The sequence below is a fragment of the Camelus bactrianus genome, chromosome 8 (genome assembly GCF_048773025.1).
Source record: "Camelus bactrianus isolate YW-2024 breed Bactrian camel chromosome 8, ASM4877302v1, whole genome shotgun sequence".
Classification (NCBI taxonomy): domain Eukaryota; kingdom Metazoa; phylum Chordata; class Mammalia; order Artiodactyla; family Camelidae; genus Camelus; species Camelus bactrianus.
The window spans coordinates 34,266,641-34,286,034 of record NC_133546.1 but is presented as its reverse complement, the minus strand read 5'-3'; the positions used below and the strand labels follow the sequence as shown (position 1 = coordinate 34,286,034).

Here is a 19,394-nt window from a genome sequence, read left to right as displayed (position 1 = left end):
CTTTGTAGATTCATAAACTATGTCTAATTTAAAAAATCACATTATAAACATTTCAGATTATCTGATTTATCTAAGTAATCTCTTGTCTTTGAATGTCCAGCCTTGATTTCGGAAGCATGCCCCACTGTTTACAGCCCTTTCTGGGAAAAGACAAGATTAGGGGGAAATGGAAGTTCTGTATCATCATTACTGAATGCATTTCAGTAGCCTTGTGAATTAGCATAGTCCCTAATACAGGGCCTGAAGGCACTTATTTTGGCATGAAATGAAATAATGTATTAGAAACAAAAATATTAATGCAATTTACAAATGTAACTCATTGCTCTAAAAATGTATCTTTTCATAAGTATTGATTCTCATTACAATGAGATACAACAACATTACACTGAAAAAGGTTCATAAACCTTGAGTGGGTGTATAAAAACACTTTTACTGCATCTTTAGATGATAAAAATGTCTACTGTGGAAATTGGAAAAATACGTAATTTGAAGAAGAAATTAAAAACAACTTGTAATCCCAGTGCCAGAAGCCAACTATGATCATTATTGGGTAATTCTTTGATCTCTTCTCTCTCTACATATATAGGTGTATGTACACACACATCCATGTAAAATGTATGAAAAATGTTTATGACTACACAAAGGGTTTAAGAATTTGAGATTAGAGAGTTTACGCTTTTTATATCCCAATTTTCCATATAGTTGTAGATACATTGGAAAATTTGATGATTGCATCATATTTAATATACCACAGTACTTTTACTGTCTCCCTATTTAGGGGTATTTAGGTTGTTTCCATTATTTTTAGAAACTTGATTTGTTCTATGATAATAAATGATGTTGAAATGAATAGTTTTAAAAATATATACTTAATAACATTTCTGATTTTTCCTTATCATAAATTCTTAAAATAGAATTCTTTGGTTAAAATGTATGAACATGTTATTAAAGGTTCCATTTATGTATTTCCAAATAACTTTCTATATGCATAAAACATAATATATTTTGCAAATTTTTGGTAATTTAATACATTTTAAAATTTAATTTGCTTATTTGCCTTCCTCTGGTCATTGATGAGGTTAAATCTTTTATTATATACATATAAACATATGTATTTCTTCTGTGATTGCATCCATGTTTGATTATGTTTCTTATTGGGGTTTTCATTGGGATAGTAATATTTTAATTATTCATTTGTAAGGTAAGTACACCTTTCTCATATTTGTTTAAACATTTTTTTTAATTGAACTTAACTTTAAATTTTCTCCAAACTGTTCTCGATATGTAGACATTTTAAGATACTTGTATATAATTTGTTTGCCTTTTTCTTTACAACTTTATTCCATATTGTTATGCTTAGGAGACTTTGAGGTGTGAACAGTGTTACTTGTCTTCTGTAGCTTTATTTAAAAATTTAATCCATCTAGAATATATTTGATATAATTTGGAGACTCTAAAACAGGATTTTATTATTATTTTTTAATAGGTAAGCTTTTCCAGCCTCATTTGTAGAATAATCTAACCTTTTGTGAAGTTTTTTTTTTTTTCTTTTAGTTATTACTATTATGACATACCAAGTTCATATGTACTCCTACGAAGTTTCAGGGCAATCTCATTTAGTTATTCTGCTATTCTGTTAATTCTTATGTATGACCACATTGTTTTAATTGTCACTGTGTGTTTGTATCTACACTCTCTAGTCATTTTTCTGATATGTTTAGCTAGTCTCTGTGAATTTAATCTACCAGATAAATACTGCTGAGATCCCTAATTATTTTTCTCACTGAAATTTCATTAAATTTTACTGGAAACTATTGCTATGCTCCCAGAAGTCTGCCAGCTCATACATATCTTCCACCCCAAAATATGGGGTAATTCTCCATTCTTGCAAAATTAGCTTTAGATTTCCTCTGTAAAGTTATATTTTAGCCATATATTTATCCCATTGTATTTTGCTAGAAAATTTTAAGTCTCTTATAATTTATAGCTGTTTGTGTTAGGACTTACTTGATTTACGTTTTAATTAATTTTGCATATTTATAGGATAGACATTAATTTTTGTAATTTGATTTTATTTTCTTATTCATTTAAATGTATATTTTATACTTGTTTTTCTCATATTTTCAGGCATAAAAATTACCTGAAAATATCAGTAATATTATTTTCTTGTTTCCAATACTTCTTTTATTCCTTTTTAAATTTTTGCTTATTTTTATTTTTTATTTTTTAATTGAAATATAGTTGACTTACAGTGTTGTATTAGTTTCTGGTGTACAGCATAGTGATTCAGTTATACATATGTATATGTATACATATTCTTTTTCATGAAATGAAAGATTACTGTAAACCATTGAATACATAGTTCTCTGTGCTATAGGGTAGAAACTTGTTGTTTATCTATTTTATATGTAGTAGTTAGTATCTGCAAATCTTGAACCCCCAGTTTATCCCTGCCCATCCTGTTTCCTCCTGGTAACCATAAGTTTGTTTCCTTTGTCTGTGAATCTGTTTCTGTTTTGTAAATAAGTTCATTTGTGTTTGTTTTTTTTTTCCAGACTCCACATATGAGTGATATCATATGGTATTTTTCTTTTTCTTTCTGGCTTACTTCACTTAGCCATCCATGTTGCTGCAAATGGCATTGTTTTATTCTTTTTTATGGCTGGGTAGTATTCCATTGTATACATGTATGGTATTTCTTTATCCATTCATCTGTTGATGGACATTTAGGTTGCTTCCATGCCTTGGCTATTGTAAAAAGTGCTGCTGTGAACATTGGGGTGCATGCATCTTTCTGAATTAGAGTTTTTGTCTTTTCTGAATATATGCCCAGGAGTGGGATTGCTGGATCATCTGGTAACTGTTTTTTAAGGAACCTCCATACTGTTCACCATAGTGACTGTACCAATTTGCATTCCCAGCAGAGGTGTAGGAGGGTTCCTTTTTCTCCACATCCTCTCTGGCATTTATTATTTATAGACTTTTTGTTGATGGCCATTCTGACTGGTATGAGATGATACCTCATTGTAGTTTGATTTACATTTCTCAAATAATTAGTGATGTTGAGCATCTTTTCATGTGTTTGTTGGTCATCTGTATGTCTTCTTTGGAGAAATGTCTATTAGATCTTCTGTACATTTTTTGATTGGGTTGTTGGTTGTTTTTTTTTTTTTTTTGATGTTGAGCTATGTGAGCTGCTTGTATAATTTGGAAATTAAGCCTTTGTCAGTCGCATAATTTGCAAATATTTTCTCCCATAGATTTTTTTTGTTTTGTTTGTGGTTTCCTTTGCTGTGCAAAATCTAATACTTCTTATTTCTGTTTCGTATCTGATAGCATTGGCTAAAATTTCTAGAAAGTTATCAAATGACAATAAGAAAAATATTTTTGTTTTGTTCCTGATTTTATCAGAAACATATATTTTGTTTTCTCTTTTAGTATGCTATAGGCTTAGTATTATTTAAAATACCATAATTTTTTCTGTGTTTCTTTTCCTAAAAAGTGTGTTTATTTTTCCAAAAGACTGTGTTCTTTTCATCTTTTAATTTCTAAAGCTTTGAAAAGCAATACTACATACTTATTCTACTGAGAATTTATATTAAGTATATTCTTTTTCTAACTATTGGCTTGCTTCTTGAGAACTGAGTTGAACTGTTGGTGCTAAAGAGCTATTAGAGTTATGCCATCAGTTCAAGATCAGTGGAACTCAATGTAAATAATCCAGACATTGTTTCTGAATATGCTTCAAGTCATTTACTCAGATAGATGTGTTGCCTATTGATGAAGAATGGTTATCTCTTAACAAATATATGAAAACCAAGGGTGTAGTTAATCCCAAATGCAGAATTTTATATTGTATCTTTCATGCTTTGTCCCACCCCCATCTCATATTAGGGTGAAGGCTAACTTGCTATAACAAAGAAACCCTGAGATATAGTGCTTTGAGAACATGTACATTCTTACTGCTCATGTAATAATCATGAAGGGAGTGGTCCAAGTTATTGGCACAGCTCTGCTCCTTTTGGTTATTCAGGAACTCAGGTTCCTTCTGCCTGTCTTTCCACCATCACCTGATGGCCTAGTCACAGCTGGAGCATGAGCACCTCAGTGTTCTAGGAGGACTAGGAAAGACAGAAAAGGGGACACATTCCAGGCCCAGAAATGCCACATATCTCTTGTGCTTACGTTCATTTGAGGAGACCTTAGTACCATGAGAACACTTGCAAGGGAGACTTGACATTATAGCTGGGCAGCTGTAGCTGTCTTACTGGTGAAGGACAGAATGGAATTTGATGGTCATGTGTCAACTCCCATCACACTCAAAGACTGTGTATTGGACAAGGACAATTTGAGCCTCAGTGTATTTAAAGAAACCTATAAAGATAGAAGCACAGAAAGTTAGCATTGCCTTTATTTTAGAACTACCAGTTAGTTGGAACTTGCAGGAATTAAAATAATACTTAGACAATATATCTTGATATGCTTTTGTGGAATCATGTGGGTATAATCAAAAGTTGAATGCTGGCTTTCAGAAAGTGTAGCCTTGAACAATAAAGATATTTACATTAAAATTTTTCCACCTCATTTTGTGTCTTCAATCCCTATTTTAATGTAAAAAATGTCTTTGACAGAATGGTAAATATTTCCCGAAAAGCATCTAATCTGAAGTGTTTTTTTTTTTTTTTTTTGTATTTTACATCAGCTTTAGTGTGAATGAAAGGAATTACCAGATATGATTCTGCAGATTTCCATCAAAGTCACATTAGGAAATCACAGAGCTGTGAGCAAGGAAAAGACCCAACAGGGACAACCAATGGGGTGCTGATTAGGCTGTGGCTAGGGATTTCATTGTAAAGAATGAGTCAGAAAAATAGAAACAAGTTTGTGTATATCGTTTCCGACCACTGAATGGGAACCTAGGGTGGGCAGAAGGAGAAGCAATATAGTATGTGAAATGAAATGAGGCCATTTACCATGAAACCTGATGTAGTGTATCTGGTGTCTAATTTGGATTGCTCAATAGGGAACTAGCATGATTTTAACTCTATGAAGAGATATTAGGCAACTGATTGCATAGAAAATGCATTATCTTTCTTTCTTAAGGAACTGTTTCTGGAGTCTGTTCTGTGCTTTTTATACCCATTTAAAAATGTTTCCTAGTTGTACATTTTATACACAATGCTTCACTGTGGTAGTGAAAAAAATACTGCAGTTCAAAACATGAAATCATATTAGGATAGTTCTCTAGTGACTAATATGACAGAAATATGACACTAATGTTTTATTCTATAAACCATTATTATGATACACAGAAATATAGACATATTAGATTGTACATAGACCTTCAGTCATACACGAGGGAGCTAGAGTGACCAGGATACTTCCAGACATTTTTCTGTAGATCTTTATTAAGTTTCTGTGCTTAAATTCTATGTTTCCATTACTGTTATTATTGCTACTCATAATATTATTATTAAGATTTAATATATCATATTACTAAAATAGAAGTGACCATACTGAAAATTTTGGGTTAACTTTTATTTGATGAATTATATTTGAATTCATGTATAGAATGCATAGACTAAATGTTTTCTCACACTACTTTAGAATAGGACAATAATTTCACTTTGGTTTTCAGAGATCATTTGTGAGTCTTTATGTAAAATGAAAAGAAGTAAGTAATTTACAGGTGCTGTCAATGAATGTTAATGCAGAATATCTTCTATATTGTTGTGAACTGACTTTAGTAATAACATAGTGCCTTATTTAAGTTAAACTTATCTTTTAGTCAGTATTCAGACAAGATTTATGCATATGTGTATATGTTTGGGGGACATCTTTAAAAGCTTACTTTTTTGTTAACAAAAATGCAGAACACCTTCCTTTAATTAAAAAAAAGTAAATTTTCTATCATGTTATTGGAATAATTGTGTAATTAAAGTTTTGCTAGCTAAAATCTTATGGCACAAATTTGTTGTTCATTAGTTGTGATGATTTGTTTAATGGTATTTCAAAAGAGCACACCAAACCCTTTTAAAAGTTAAAATAAAGAAAAAGAAAATGAAAGCCAAACAAACTATGTAGATATAGTTGCACTTCACATGAATGTGTCTCATGATGTTCAGTAATTTTAAAATACATCAAAATCAGCCAAAAACTAAGTTAGTGAGACTTTGAGGCTTTTTTTTTGGGGGGGAGGGGTGGATCTGAATTGTGTATGTGTGTGTGTGTATAAATCCACATGTATACATTTCTTTCTTTCTTTCTTTCTTTTTTACAAAGCAGAAGTTTTTATTTTATTTTTTAAACATTTTTAAATTGACTTATAGTCATTTTACAATGTTGTGTCTAATTCCAGTGTAGAGCACAATTTTTCAGTTATACATGAACATACATGTATTCATTGTCACATTTTTTCTCACTGTGAGCTACCACAAGATCTTGTATATATTTACCTGTGCTGTACAGTACAATTATGTTTATCTATTCTGCATTTTGAAATCCCAGTCTGTCCCTTCCCACCCCCTACCCTCTTGGCAACCACAAGTTTGTATTCTATGTCTATGAGTCTATTTCTGTTTTGTATTTATGTTTTTAATTTTATTTTTTTTAGATTCCACATATGAGAGATCTCATATGATATTTTTCTTTCTTTTTCTGGCTTACTTCACTTAGAATGACATTCTCCAGGAACATCCATGTTGCTGCAAATGGTGTTATGTTGTCAATTTTTATGGCTGAATAGTACTCCACTGTATAAATTTACTACATCTTCTTTATCCAGTCATCTGTTGATGGACATTTAGGCTGTTTCCATGTCTTGGCTATTGTAAATAGTGCTGCTATGAACATTAGGGTACAGGTGTCATTTTGAAGTAGGGTTCCTCCTAGTTATATGCCCAGGAGCAGGATTCCTGGGTCATACAGTAAGTCTATTCCTAGTCTTTTGAGGAATCTCCATACTGTTTTCCACAGTGGATGCACCACACTGCATTCCCACCAGCAGTGTAGGAGGGTTCCCTTTTATCCACAGCCTCTCCAGCAGTTGTCATTTGTGGACTTTTGAATGATGGCCATTCTGACTGGTGTGAGGTGACACCTCATTGTAGTTTTGATTTGCATTTCTCTGATAATTAGTGATATTGAGCATTTTTTCATGTGCCTATTGATCATTTGTATTTCTTCCTTGGAGAATTGCTTGTTTAGGTCTTTTGCCCATTTTTGGACTGGGTTTGTTTTTTTCTTATTAATTTTTTTTTCTTAGTAAGCTTATATATAAAGCTGCTTATATATTCTGGAGATCAAGCTTTTGTCAGTTTCACTTGCAAAAATTTTCTCCCATTCTTTAAGTTGTCGTTTTGTTTTACTTATGGTTTACATTTCTTTCTTTTAAGGAAATAAGCATAGGAATTAAGAAGTAATTAGAAAGACTGAATGTAGATAGTGAAAAAAATTTTCAAACCAGTTTGTGTGTATGTCTGTCTGTGTGTATGGTTTGTATGTTACCGGCTAACAACTTTCCTGAATGAATCCCTTACATTTTTAATTTTAGTCCAATTAATACACCAGTAACTTGGCTTAAGTAAGACACATTTAGAAATGAAAAGTAATGACAAAATTGGTCGCTATTCCTGCATTCTTGTAATTCTGATAATCTGTCCAGATACTTACTAGGTTAACAATGAACAGACAGTAAAAGCAATTCATTCTAAAAAATTCATACCTATTGATCATAATATGAAATAAAGCATTCAGCTCAGGGTAGAGACTGGTTACGAAGTCTGTGATAAAATTAACATAGTGCCCTGTTGTACCTTAGATTACCGTTAGAGCTGAGCGACTGGTAATGTGTCAGGTGTACTGTTATCATTTTGGGTGACTGAACAGTGTATTTCTGTATAATTGATTGTATTAAAAATATAGCTCATTTTGTTGTTTGTTTATCTGTGTTCCATATACCTATTCGATTTCTCATTATCTCAGATGCAAGAAGGAAGCAATTTTAACCTGTTCTGTTCACAAAGTTTGGTCCAGTTTTAAGTGACAGAAAGAGGTGATGATGTCCTTTTAGATCGTATTTTTAAGATACCTTGTTTGATTTTGTGCCTTTTTATGGGTTTACTCACATAGCAATGTGCTAGCATTTTCTTATGCACATTTACCCCCAGGCCCTGTATTCTGGATACCTTTCTTTCTGAACAATGTCAAAGGTTCCGGTGTGATTTCACTTTTTAATCAGGCTGCAAGGACAGCTGGCCTCTGATAGGATTACTGGGTAACTTTGTATGAGGTTTACTTCTGATTAGCAGCTACACTATTTGACCTCCTAGAGCTTTAGTGTCTGTCTCTTATTAGTTATTTTGATGGTCCCTCTATAACAAGTATACTGTAATCATTTCTGACATTGGTACTGAGAAGAGAAAAAGATGTTTAGATTGAAATTTTTGTGTTGATCAGATTTTGTAAACGTTTTCTCAGAAAGTTTTAGCTCGGAAATAATATTTAGCTTTAAAAATTTCAAGTTTAAATAATTCACGTGGTAGAGAAATGATCGTGGCTACCGAGTTTTAAGAGCTGTTAGTGATGAATCTCTAAATTCTAAATTTGAAGCAAATATATTTTCTGTGATAGAGGAACAGCCACTGTTGTAAGGACGTACAAGAAAGAGACGTTTGGATTGCTGCGCTATAGAATATTGCTTTTATATTAGTTTAGGAGACAGTTGGCCTGCCATTCAGAGGTCGTGTTTGGTTCATCATTATCTGGTACTTTTTAATGAATGTTGCATTTTGTGCACAAAGACAAGAAAATAAACTCCCAAATGGCTCTTTCTTTTAGTTTGTCTAGGCTAGGGTACTTTCCTAAACTTGTACTTCAGGGTGCTGTAGCCACATCGGTCAATGAAGAGTGAAAAATTCAGCTGATAGAGTAATGATCAAAAGAAAAAGTAACACTCCCAGGAAAAAAAAAATGGCAAGGCTATATAGGCAGTTCAAAGAAGACACAGTACAAATGGTTAATAAACAGTTGACAAGTTTATATTCACTCCTAATAAGGCAGACAGGTTAAATCATTTTTATCCACAAAATTAGCCGGGATAAAACATACTCTTCAGTAGAGGTGAAGAGTGTATGTATCAGCTGATGAAAGAAAAGGTCCACACAACCTTCATGTTGACAGTTTGGCAGAAATTAGTGTAGTCTTTGAAATGTTCAGAACATTTTGATAAAGGTATTTTATTTTTAGGAAAATATACAGGACAAAATATAGATGATGGTTTGTTTATAAACATATATTAATAGAGTACTATGTTACTCCCACATGAAAGCATATTTTACAGTCATTAAATATTTTGGAATAATATTAAAGAATTAGAATATGCTCAGTATATAATGTGAAATAGGAAACAAAGACATCAAATATACATCTTACTATCTAAATCTTATAAAAATAGATGTACATAGGAACAAATCTGGAAGTAAAATAGAGAATACTGCCTGTTTTATGTATCTGGGATTATGAGTTTCCTGCCACAACCATGTGTTGATTTTGGTGTAATAATGAAAATTGCATATAAAATGAAAAATGGAAACCAAACTCAAGCAAATAAATAGCTATTTTTTCCACCCAGAACATGTTGAATAGAAAGAAGGAAGAAGTAGATAGTTAATTTTTGATGGAATTGTCCATTAAGATAGCCCATCAATTCAGTAAAAAGGAAAATCAATCAGTTGGTCAGTTCTTTCAAAACAGTAAAACATCTTGTCAGTTGCCCCAATGAAATTATTCCTCAATTGACTATATTGACTAACTACTTTGCAGTTGTGTAGACATATTTTTGAAGAAAAATAATATTGCTGAAAAATACTTAGTCAGTGAAACTTAATAACAGGGCACGTGGGAAATCATTAAAATGAATCCTCTTGCTTCACAGAGACCATGTATTGTGATGCAGATTGTATTGATTTACTGCAAATATCTGTATAGAGTTGGTGTTCTCTTCAAGTGAGCCTGTGTATTAAAATCGGTATATTATAAAAGTCAGAATGCAAGTTTGCTCGACAGCGTTTTATTGACCAACTGAGCTAGTTAGATTATCATGTAAGTTGTTGGATCATTTTTAGATTTCTTTCTAGCATCACCCAGGAATTCATTAACTAATTACATCCTCTATTCTCTATCCCTAGTGGGCATTTAGAAGAAGTCTGGGCAGTTCAGTACTTCTCTAAGCTGCTTGTACTGATAGTTCTGTATTTGTGATATTTAGTGGAAATACATTATCCAGGTCTACATTCAGATATAACATGTTGTGTAGTTCCCTGTGGTTAAGAAGAAGCTCACTCTTGTCTGTTCTAGCTTGAAGTGTTTGGCTTATTCACCTAGTTTCTTTACAACAACACTGTTTGACACTTATCTTTACGTTGAGTAGCCATTTTCAACATTAAAACCAGATAGAAAAATCAGGACTACTTAGTGGAAAGCTACAACAGAGGGCATTAATTCTAAAGCAGGTCAAGCTGTGTCCTTGTCTGCGTACCTTCAGCTCTTGGTATCTTTAGTTTTACAAGCCCGGTTGTTGGCAGTGTGTTCATGCTCTTAACCATTGTAAATAAATTTCAGGTGAACAGCTCTGAATTACAGAATTTTAGAGGAAGAAGATCTCTTAATAAAGAGCTTCCATTTCCTTAGTGAGGAATAAGAGGTCCAGAGAATTTATGGAGATTGTGTAAGGTCAGATGTACTTCGTGACAAAAGCAGAATTAGACCTCTGTTCTGTTGCCCTAGTATCCATTATTTCCCCCTTCTTTGAGAGGCTGAAAGGAAAGCCTCTCAATAGCAGGGTGATTAAGACCATGGACTCTGGAACCATACTTTCTTGATTTAAATTCTGGCCCCATTCCTTGTTAGCCTTGTGACTTTGGGAAAATTACTTTACCTTGCTCAGTCCATCAGTTTCCTTATCTGTACAGTTGTGAAGCTTAAATGGGTAAATATATGTAAGGTGTATAAAATAGTACCTGGGATAAATTAAGTGCTCTATAATGTTCCTTAATGTAAGTATCAAGAGGAAAAGCAATCTAGACAAAGAGGACACATTATCCTTTATGTATATATGTCATTTTAATTAATTAATATTAATTACACAATGTTTTAGTAATACTAACTTAATATAAAGGAAATATAGGCAGCATATCACATGAGTTATAAAGATTATCAGAGATCTTCTATGATAACTTTACTTAATATCTTCAGCTCGTAAATTTTTTTAAGTTACCATCAATAAGAAAATTAATTGTTTTTTAAAAAAATCCAAATGCTGGTATTGTCCAGAAAAATTTAACAGGTTTATTTATAATTGTTACAAAGTTGAACTGCTGAAACTTGTTCACTGAAACATTTTGACTTGCTTTAATGCTTCATGTCCCCGCATTTATATTAAAAATTCACACACAAATAAAAAAATAGAAAAACTGCCAATACCTGATTTCTGTCCCCTAGTTTTCCACTTGCAATCATATACTTAGGTACCTTTTGACCCCATGTGGGGAAAAATATCTAACTTTCAGAACTACCAATAACAGGAAGAGGAGAATTTTTTTTTAATGAATGAAACATTTCTATCATAGTGGATTCTTAAGCACGTTCATTCTCCACGAATGCAGCGTGCTAGCTGGATGTCTTTTGGCAAAATTGTTACACGTTTAGCATGGATAGCACACAGGTTGATGTCTTCAAGAAGGCCAACCAGATAGACCTCACTTACCTCCTGCAAAACACCTATAGCTGCACTCTGGAAGCACAGATCGGTTTTGAAGTCCTGAGACCCTGGAAGGGAGGTTTGCGAATCAGAAGTTCAATGGACTTCTGATACGTCTAATTTCACCGCGTGCCACGGTACCAGGCCTGTAACTATGAGGTTTCTTCACCCCTCCAGTTGATGGCGTTCTCTTACGAGCGGCTTTTGTACCCAGTTGCTTCCTCGGTGTTTTACCACCAGTCAATTTGTGGGCAATCTGCTTTGGACAAGCCATGGTATAAAGACCTCCTTACTTACCCCTCTTCTCCTCCCAGCCCGTAAGTTTTCCAAACATACATTTTTTTTTTTATTGCTTAGAAACATGTTTCATTTGGGGCTTTTTAAAATTGATAGTTTTTAATATGTGCTTTCTGATGCAAAGAGAAAATGTTATCTTACCAGAAAGTGTACAGAGGAACCATAAGTAAAAAATAAATACTGAGCTATGTCTAAAACTGATAATGCTTATGTTCTGTTCCTTTGTGAATAAACATTTGACAATATTGTATTTTTAGTCTCTTGTCTTTCCCTTCAGTAATCCCTGAGAGATATTATTGACATAGTCTGTTAATAATATGCAATCAATATTAAAGTTTGTATATAATACCTTAATTTATGTAAGAATATTTTTCTTTGTTCAGACTTTTTCAAAAAGCAACTGGTATTTGTTTCCTTTGGTTTGAAGACTGTCTTTCTGCCTAATTAGAGGCCAAATGATCCCTCTACATTAACTCCTTTTTTAAATGACCTCTGTCTGCTGAGAATATTTTAGGGATCAGTTTTGACTATTTCTCTTAGGGACCGTCCACACTTGAGAAAAATAGCCTCAGGCCGAACATTTTCTGTGCATGTTTGAAATGGTAACTTCACCATCATGCAGCCTTCACATTCTTGAGCTATTTTCAGCTCTGGCTGCTTTTAAAACAGAATGGAGAGTGAAACAGCAACTACAGAAGGGCGAGCCGGATCGTGCACTTTCAAGTATAGACCTGGCCTTAAAGAACAATCTGCTGAATGGCATTGAAAGGATAAGACCCCAAAGAGATATTATTTTCTCTATTTTAATGCTTTCTGAGTGCCTTGAAAGTGATGCTTGACCTGTATATCATAAATCCAAACCAGAACATTTTAGAAGAGTCGTTTAGATCTCAGCTTTTCGTGCTTCCGTTACATCCCCTGTATCCCCTGTTAGTGCGTATCATCGTGTTGTTAGTTAGACTGAGTGCTTCCTAGGGGGCATTTTGAGTTGACATATGTGGAGCTAGTTGATCTGAATGGCATATTCTAAATGAGGTGTCCTGCTTAAAGTGACTAAGAGTGGTTTCAGGGTGACCATTATATTTTGCCCTTTTCTACCCCAGAATGACCTGAAATGGAAGACAACAGGGTTTATTCTGTTGAGAGTGAATTTCTTGCTCTGCCCAAATTTCATTTTCTTGGTATTTTTTTTCCAAGTACCAGAGAGAGGAAAGAAGAATCAACTCATTTGCTAATAGTGACATGAGCAGGCTGTCTCCATGGGAATAAAAAAATTGAAAAAATGCAAATAAAAAGAGGAAAAATAATTTGGGGATGGCGGGGAAATTCTCTCATCCTGGATCATGATTGAATGTCCAATACACCTCAAGTAAAAAGAACTCAAAGGAAAGGCTCATTTCTGGCTTCTTTTTGAAATAATAGTTTGTACAAAACAGAACATGGTTAAAAAAAAAACACTGAGTCATTAAGTTTAAAATAATATTAAATCAGCTCATGGAAGTTGGGGATGTACTAGAAGTTAGGAGGAATATGATTCATGCCACCTGACCTCCATGTATTTTCCTATTTTGAAACAAATTCTGTTCCTTCCTGACTTTTTGAACCTACCCAAGACATAGAATTGTCATTCTGGGTGCTTTAATTTCCTCTTATTTGAGGATTGGTTCCTGCTATTTTTCTTCTGACTTGTAAGCCACAAAGATGAAATAAATTTTATGTCATACTTGTATGACTACCATTCATCTGTTTCTGTTCATTGATGAAAATCTGCCATTCCTCTATGGTTCGGCCCATTTGCTGGTCCATATTAAAAGTCCTCTGCTATAATTAAAGCAGATCAATTTGGATGATTTTGAGCTCAGATGCCAGAAACCCCATCTCTTTCTGGCTTTCAAAATAGAGCAGCTTATTACCTCACATAAAACAAGACATCCATAGTTGGAGTGGGTTCTCTGGTTGAGTGATTTTGACTTGAGAATATCATTAAAGATTCAGATTTTTTTCTATCTTTTCTGCTCTGTTGTCATTGGTATTTTGGTCTTGTGCTCAGGCTGGGTCCTCTTGTAGTGATAAGACAATTCCAACAGAAACTAAGGCAGTGTGTTCTCTATTTATAGGATGTGTGGGCAAGGGCTCAGGGGATAGTGAGATAGAGAGAGAGGTCATAGAGCATCTTTCAAGACCTTAAAATCCTTTTATTTTGTCTGACTGAATGTGTCTTGGACCACAGTCAGAAATGGGGAATACCTAGCTATATGTGGCTGACTTAGCATCACCGTCTAGGGCTGGGGACACAGTTGATGGAGCAAAATGGAATTCTTTAGAAAGGAGGAGAGAAGGAGTGGATGTGACCACAATGATAAGCCTCAGCAACAATCCCAGGACAAAAATAAGCTACATCTTTCTGTGAGTCTCTAGTCAGTATTTATTCTCAAATTTCGTCGTCAACATACTGATAAGTTAGAAGACCAGGTATTGAGGGAAATGCCACATCTCTTTCTTGCTTTATTTTCTAAATGAAGTAAAGAATGGATACAAAAAGAAAATGGAGATGAAAGTAATAGCCTGACTATTGGTTGTCATAAATACGTGGTTCCCTCATAACATAGTATTCTGGTAAACTGTATGATATAGTGAGGTTTCTACCGAAAACCCTGGTGGTTACTCCTTTGGAACAGATCTGTGGTCAAGGCCAGCTTTTCAAGGCTTAACCAATCTCAGAAAACGGGAAAGAGAGAGCATTGTGTTCTTTCTTTTTCAGGACAGGACGATCCTACCCAGGTGTGCCTAAAAAGTGAAAGAAAATAATGAGCTGCCTGTTACATCTGAACACAGGCAGGTCACACTGCATTATGTACTTGACCTGAGCTACACAGGAGCAATGACCTTTAATACACAAATCCCATCTAACAGAATATGCTTCATTGACTGTCAGGCTTTCCCCCTTCAGATTAGCTGCTACTCCTTCCTGGGGAGGACCATGCTCTTTTTTACAGTCATAGAGGGGGTGTGGAAACAAGTCTAGACTGTCTTCTGACAGATGCAGCCAGCACGTTAGTGAGCGCGTACAGACTAGGATGTCCAGATCTTCCCAGTGTATCTGCCTGGTGAGGCTCTTCATCCTGGCCTTAATTCTCACACAGCGCTATCCTAAGAGTAAGGGTTCCAGACGTCACTGACTTCAGTTTTATCTCCTCGACGCTGGTGGAGCTCAGTCTCCTAGTATTGTTTCTGAAGTCAAGCTGGACAGCAAGCAGAAGGCAAAACAAACTGAAATTCTGTGGTGCTAATTAGGAAATAACTAAACGGATTTTGATTCTTTATACTGGATATAGGGCATCCTTACCTGCCTCTGTTTTCAAACAATTTGTGGGCAAAAATTTCCAGCTTGCATGGCGCTTTCACTGAAGCGCATTAGTAGAAGACAACGACTTCTTCTGAAAGACTCTCTCAGGTCGACTTCTTTTTTTAGTGTATTAAAAACCAAATAAATGGCCTTAAAGCTCTAAGGGAGTGCAGATATCTGGCTGATCCACTCGTTGTAAGGGATGAGGATGCCTATAGCTTGAAAGTGACTTGTAAGCCGAGCATCCCGTGGTTGCGTCGCGGTAGAGCAAAGCCAGGGATGTGGCTTATTTGTCCCTTTTAGCTGGACTTAGGCAAATATTCAAATGAAAAGCTATGATGGGACCATTGAAAATAGAGAGCTATAATATACCAAGATCCTTGGTTTTCATACCAGGATCATTCTATAAGATTTCTGGCAAGAATTATCCCAGAAGGAGGATGCCCATTTGACCAGAGCCTCCATTCACAGAAGGCCTAGAATTTTAAATTTAGATGTTTCACTTTAATTTTTCTCTGGGTTGTATAAGAATAGTATCTAATGGTTTTAGGTTAGAAGTGTTAATATGTTAATATATAAAAAATTGTTTTAAACTCTGCCTTGGCATTTTTTCCTATCTTTGATGTATCAAGTATGTCAAAAATGGCCGTTGCTGGAGTCTCTCTGAGGCCCTGAGGGGTCTTGTCCGTGGCCATTGGCCACAGAGCCAGGCACGTGCTGCTCACTGTGTGTTGGTGGTTGGTTCTGTGGTTGGACAGCTCTCACTGTCAGAAATTCCAGCTGTCCAGACTCCAGCCTTTTGAATCGTAACAGGCTTTCAGATTTGCTCAGGACTCAGCAATAACTAAAGAAAACCTAGAACCCGTTGCCTTGTTAGTGAAACAGAAGAAACAGCAACGGCAGAGAAGCACACGGGCTGTGAAGATGAGAGAAGATTCGCGGGATGGTGCACAGATTGGCTGTCGATATTTTTAAAGGACCTGTGAAACCCGGGAAGCATTCAAGGACGGGGCTGGGGCTGAAGCTACTGAGAAAAGCAAAGCAGAGGAGAAAAAAGGAAGAGAGTGGGCGAGGGGGAGCAGCAGCAGTGGAGAGAGAGAACCAGGGACGGCGACAGCAGAGGGTGGGCTTTCTGAGGAGGGAGAACCCAGAACCCCAGAAAGTTCTGTGAAGAATATAGCATCTCTATAGTGCAATCTGTGGAAGGGGGAGGGAGCAGGTCATGGAGGAGGAGGTACTTAATCTCCAAGGTCAATCAGAAGCCATGGCAACCATCGCAGTTCAGCACTTTATACACGATGAACTTGACTGAAGCATTGTAAGTTGTGTTTTTGATACCACTGTAATGTATCAGTCAGGCTAAATTGATTGAAAGAAAAAGATCCTCAGGTTACCTCAGGGAAGGGAAAAGCAGTGCATTTTAAAGGAAAATGCAGAGTGGAAGTAGGTCTTTAAAGCTCGTGGGGCTCAAGGCATCTTTAAAGATGAATGTGTTTCTTCTCTGGCCCCTTCACCTCCCTCCTCCCTATCCGCTCCTCCCCCTCCCCTCTCCTCACCAGCATCTCTGATTCCCTCTGCACATCTAATTTATTCTCTGCTCACCACAAAGTGACTTCATTCTCCTCCTCCTTTCTGTATCTTTTCTGGTCCTTTCAAACTTCAGATTACACGTGGCATTATGTCATCATTAGCTCACTGCTAACCGTCAGTGTTTCTTGGTGTTTCCCCTTACACATTTCAAAAATGAAGAATCCAAATGGCTTAGCTCACCCTTTCAGAGCCATGTAGGCTGTGTCATATGCTAGACTGTGAGTCACCTGGCCATTCTTCCTGGTGTTGATTTTAGGGCCACTCACCTGGGGGAAGGGCCAGGGTAGGGTCACAGTGGTATGAAGTGTAGGTGCTTAGGCAGAGGGAATCAGAGTGATTGGAATGAGAAATTAACCAGGAGAGATTCTTTGCCATCTCTCGTGCAGGCTTAAGCTACAAGGTATTGTAAGAAAATGGGCACCAGTGGGGTAGAACAGAGCTGAGTCACAGTGCTGTGGAATGCAGTGGGTGCCGCAGAGATTCCAGACTTCATTTATAAAAGACAAGGCCAGACACAGATGAAAGTTGTGTTAGCTATAAACGAACAAACAAACGTTTGAAAGGTTGATGAATCACTGTAACATTCATTCGCCTCCCTTATACAATATCAAATCTTAGAGAGGCAGCTGTTCACATTTTTGGGTGCCTGGTAAATCATCTCAAGCTGCTGTGGATACAATATCATGCGTACGACAAAATTAGGCAAGTCAACTGTGTGTTACACGAGTGGCTCATTTCGCCTGATGTTCTATTACATTTGCAGCTGCCTCTGCATCTCAGACACGTAACATTAACTGATGTTCATAATGATAACACGGAGTCATTAAGGAAATGTTGTATTATGTCTGGTACAGTAGACTCGAGGAGTACGGAGATGCAGTGGAGAAAGATCTGAGACTTAACAATACCTGCTGAACTGCAGACGCAGAGAGGTGAGCTGCTTCTGCCTTTGCCCTTAAGCAGCAGAATTCCCGTGAAGCAGGCGGTCATACCCGTTTTACAACTGAGAACATGTGCTTAGACAGGTTAAGTAAATTGTCCATAGTCAGAGATCCAATTCCATCTTACTCCAGAACTTGCCCTCTTCCCTTACTCTGCAAATTTGTTCAATTTTTTTTTAAATAAGAAATTTTCAAGTTGGTATTTAAATCAATTACTCTTAGCTAGTCAACCTTTGTTTTTCAACCAGGTTTGGGATTGTCTGCAGTTTGACAAGAGTATTTTCTCTATCTTTCTTACAAATCGCTGATGTAAACACATAAACAGCAGAGTGAATCACAGACCCCTATGTTGCACTACTTTTCCTCTCACTTCGGATTGATTCATTAATCATTGTTTAGGTGCAGATTGTTCGGGTATAAATTCCTGACCCTTGGGGTGTTTTTTTAATTTCCCCCATCTTGTTCTTCTACCTTGTCCACAAGATGTAATTAGAGACTTAATTAAATGCCTTGCTTAAATTAACGCGCACCAGGTCCACAAGTGTGCTTCATCTGTAATTACCTGCTCTTATTAGAAAATCATCATCACCATCGTTGTCATCATTGACATCATTGTCTCATGTATCTTGTGAAATCAGTTTACATGTGTAAACCCCAGTCTTAATTGTTAACTGGGCCTCCGTCCTATATCTTAGAGTTATTTTTAACTTTGATGAGCCTCAAATTCCATGGCTTGGAATGTTCAGGTTCTCTCCAGGCTTTCTCTTGAGACCCAGCAGGGCTCACTCCTAGGACCTCCTTTGCTTCTGTCTCTCTCTCTCAGCTGACTTTATAAACTCAGGGGCAAACTGAAGACTTGATTTCACGGGAAGTCCACTCAGACTGAGCCTTCTGAAAGGTTTCAGGTCCTGGGAAGGTCTGTGTGCACTGAGGTAGGTCAGGTTACATATTGTGTTCCGTCTGCCACGGTGCTGGTGTTGGCACTTGCTCCTCACCTCTGTTCTCATAATTGCCCAGGGCTTCAGTTCCTTCTCTCCCACCCTGCCTAGAAATTCACCTCTCCCTGGTCACCACACATAATTTCTATTGCCAAATACTCCAAAGTCTTTAGCCAACAAAGGCCTTGCTGTTTACGCTCTCTATTTAGAGTCAGTGTTCTGTATATAATAAAACCTTTTTTTGCATTATATATGAATTCATTTAATTCTGTGAGATGGGAATTGGTCACATTTTGCATATTGCTAAACTGAAGCTTAGACAGATCAGTTGGCTTTTCTCAGGATCCGTGACACGTGAGCTGTGAGACTGAAATTCGGATCCACGTTTGTGGCTCAGGCACATGTGTGAGCCTTTGAATTAATCCATCTTCTTATCTCCTGAGCACAGATTTCCTTCCTTTTTCCTTCTCTTCCTTCCTTCCCTCTTTTCTTCATCCCCCCACCCCCCTTTTTTTTTTGCTCTG

The 19,394-nt window shown here is 36.1% G+C and overlaps 1 protein-coding gene and 1 pseudogene across 3 annotated transcripts in view; one reads left to right on the top strand and one right to left on the bottom strand.

Moving 5' to 3' along the window:
• The window catches only part of NKAIN2 (sodium/potassium transporting ATPase interacting 2), an 853,276-nt gene that overhangs the window by 65,624 nt on the left and 768,258 nt on the right, over positions 1-19,394 (top strand). The window lies entirely within an intron of this gene.
• Positions 11,286-15,071, bottom strand: LOC141578472 (histone H3.3A-like; annotated as a pseudogene).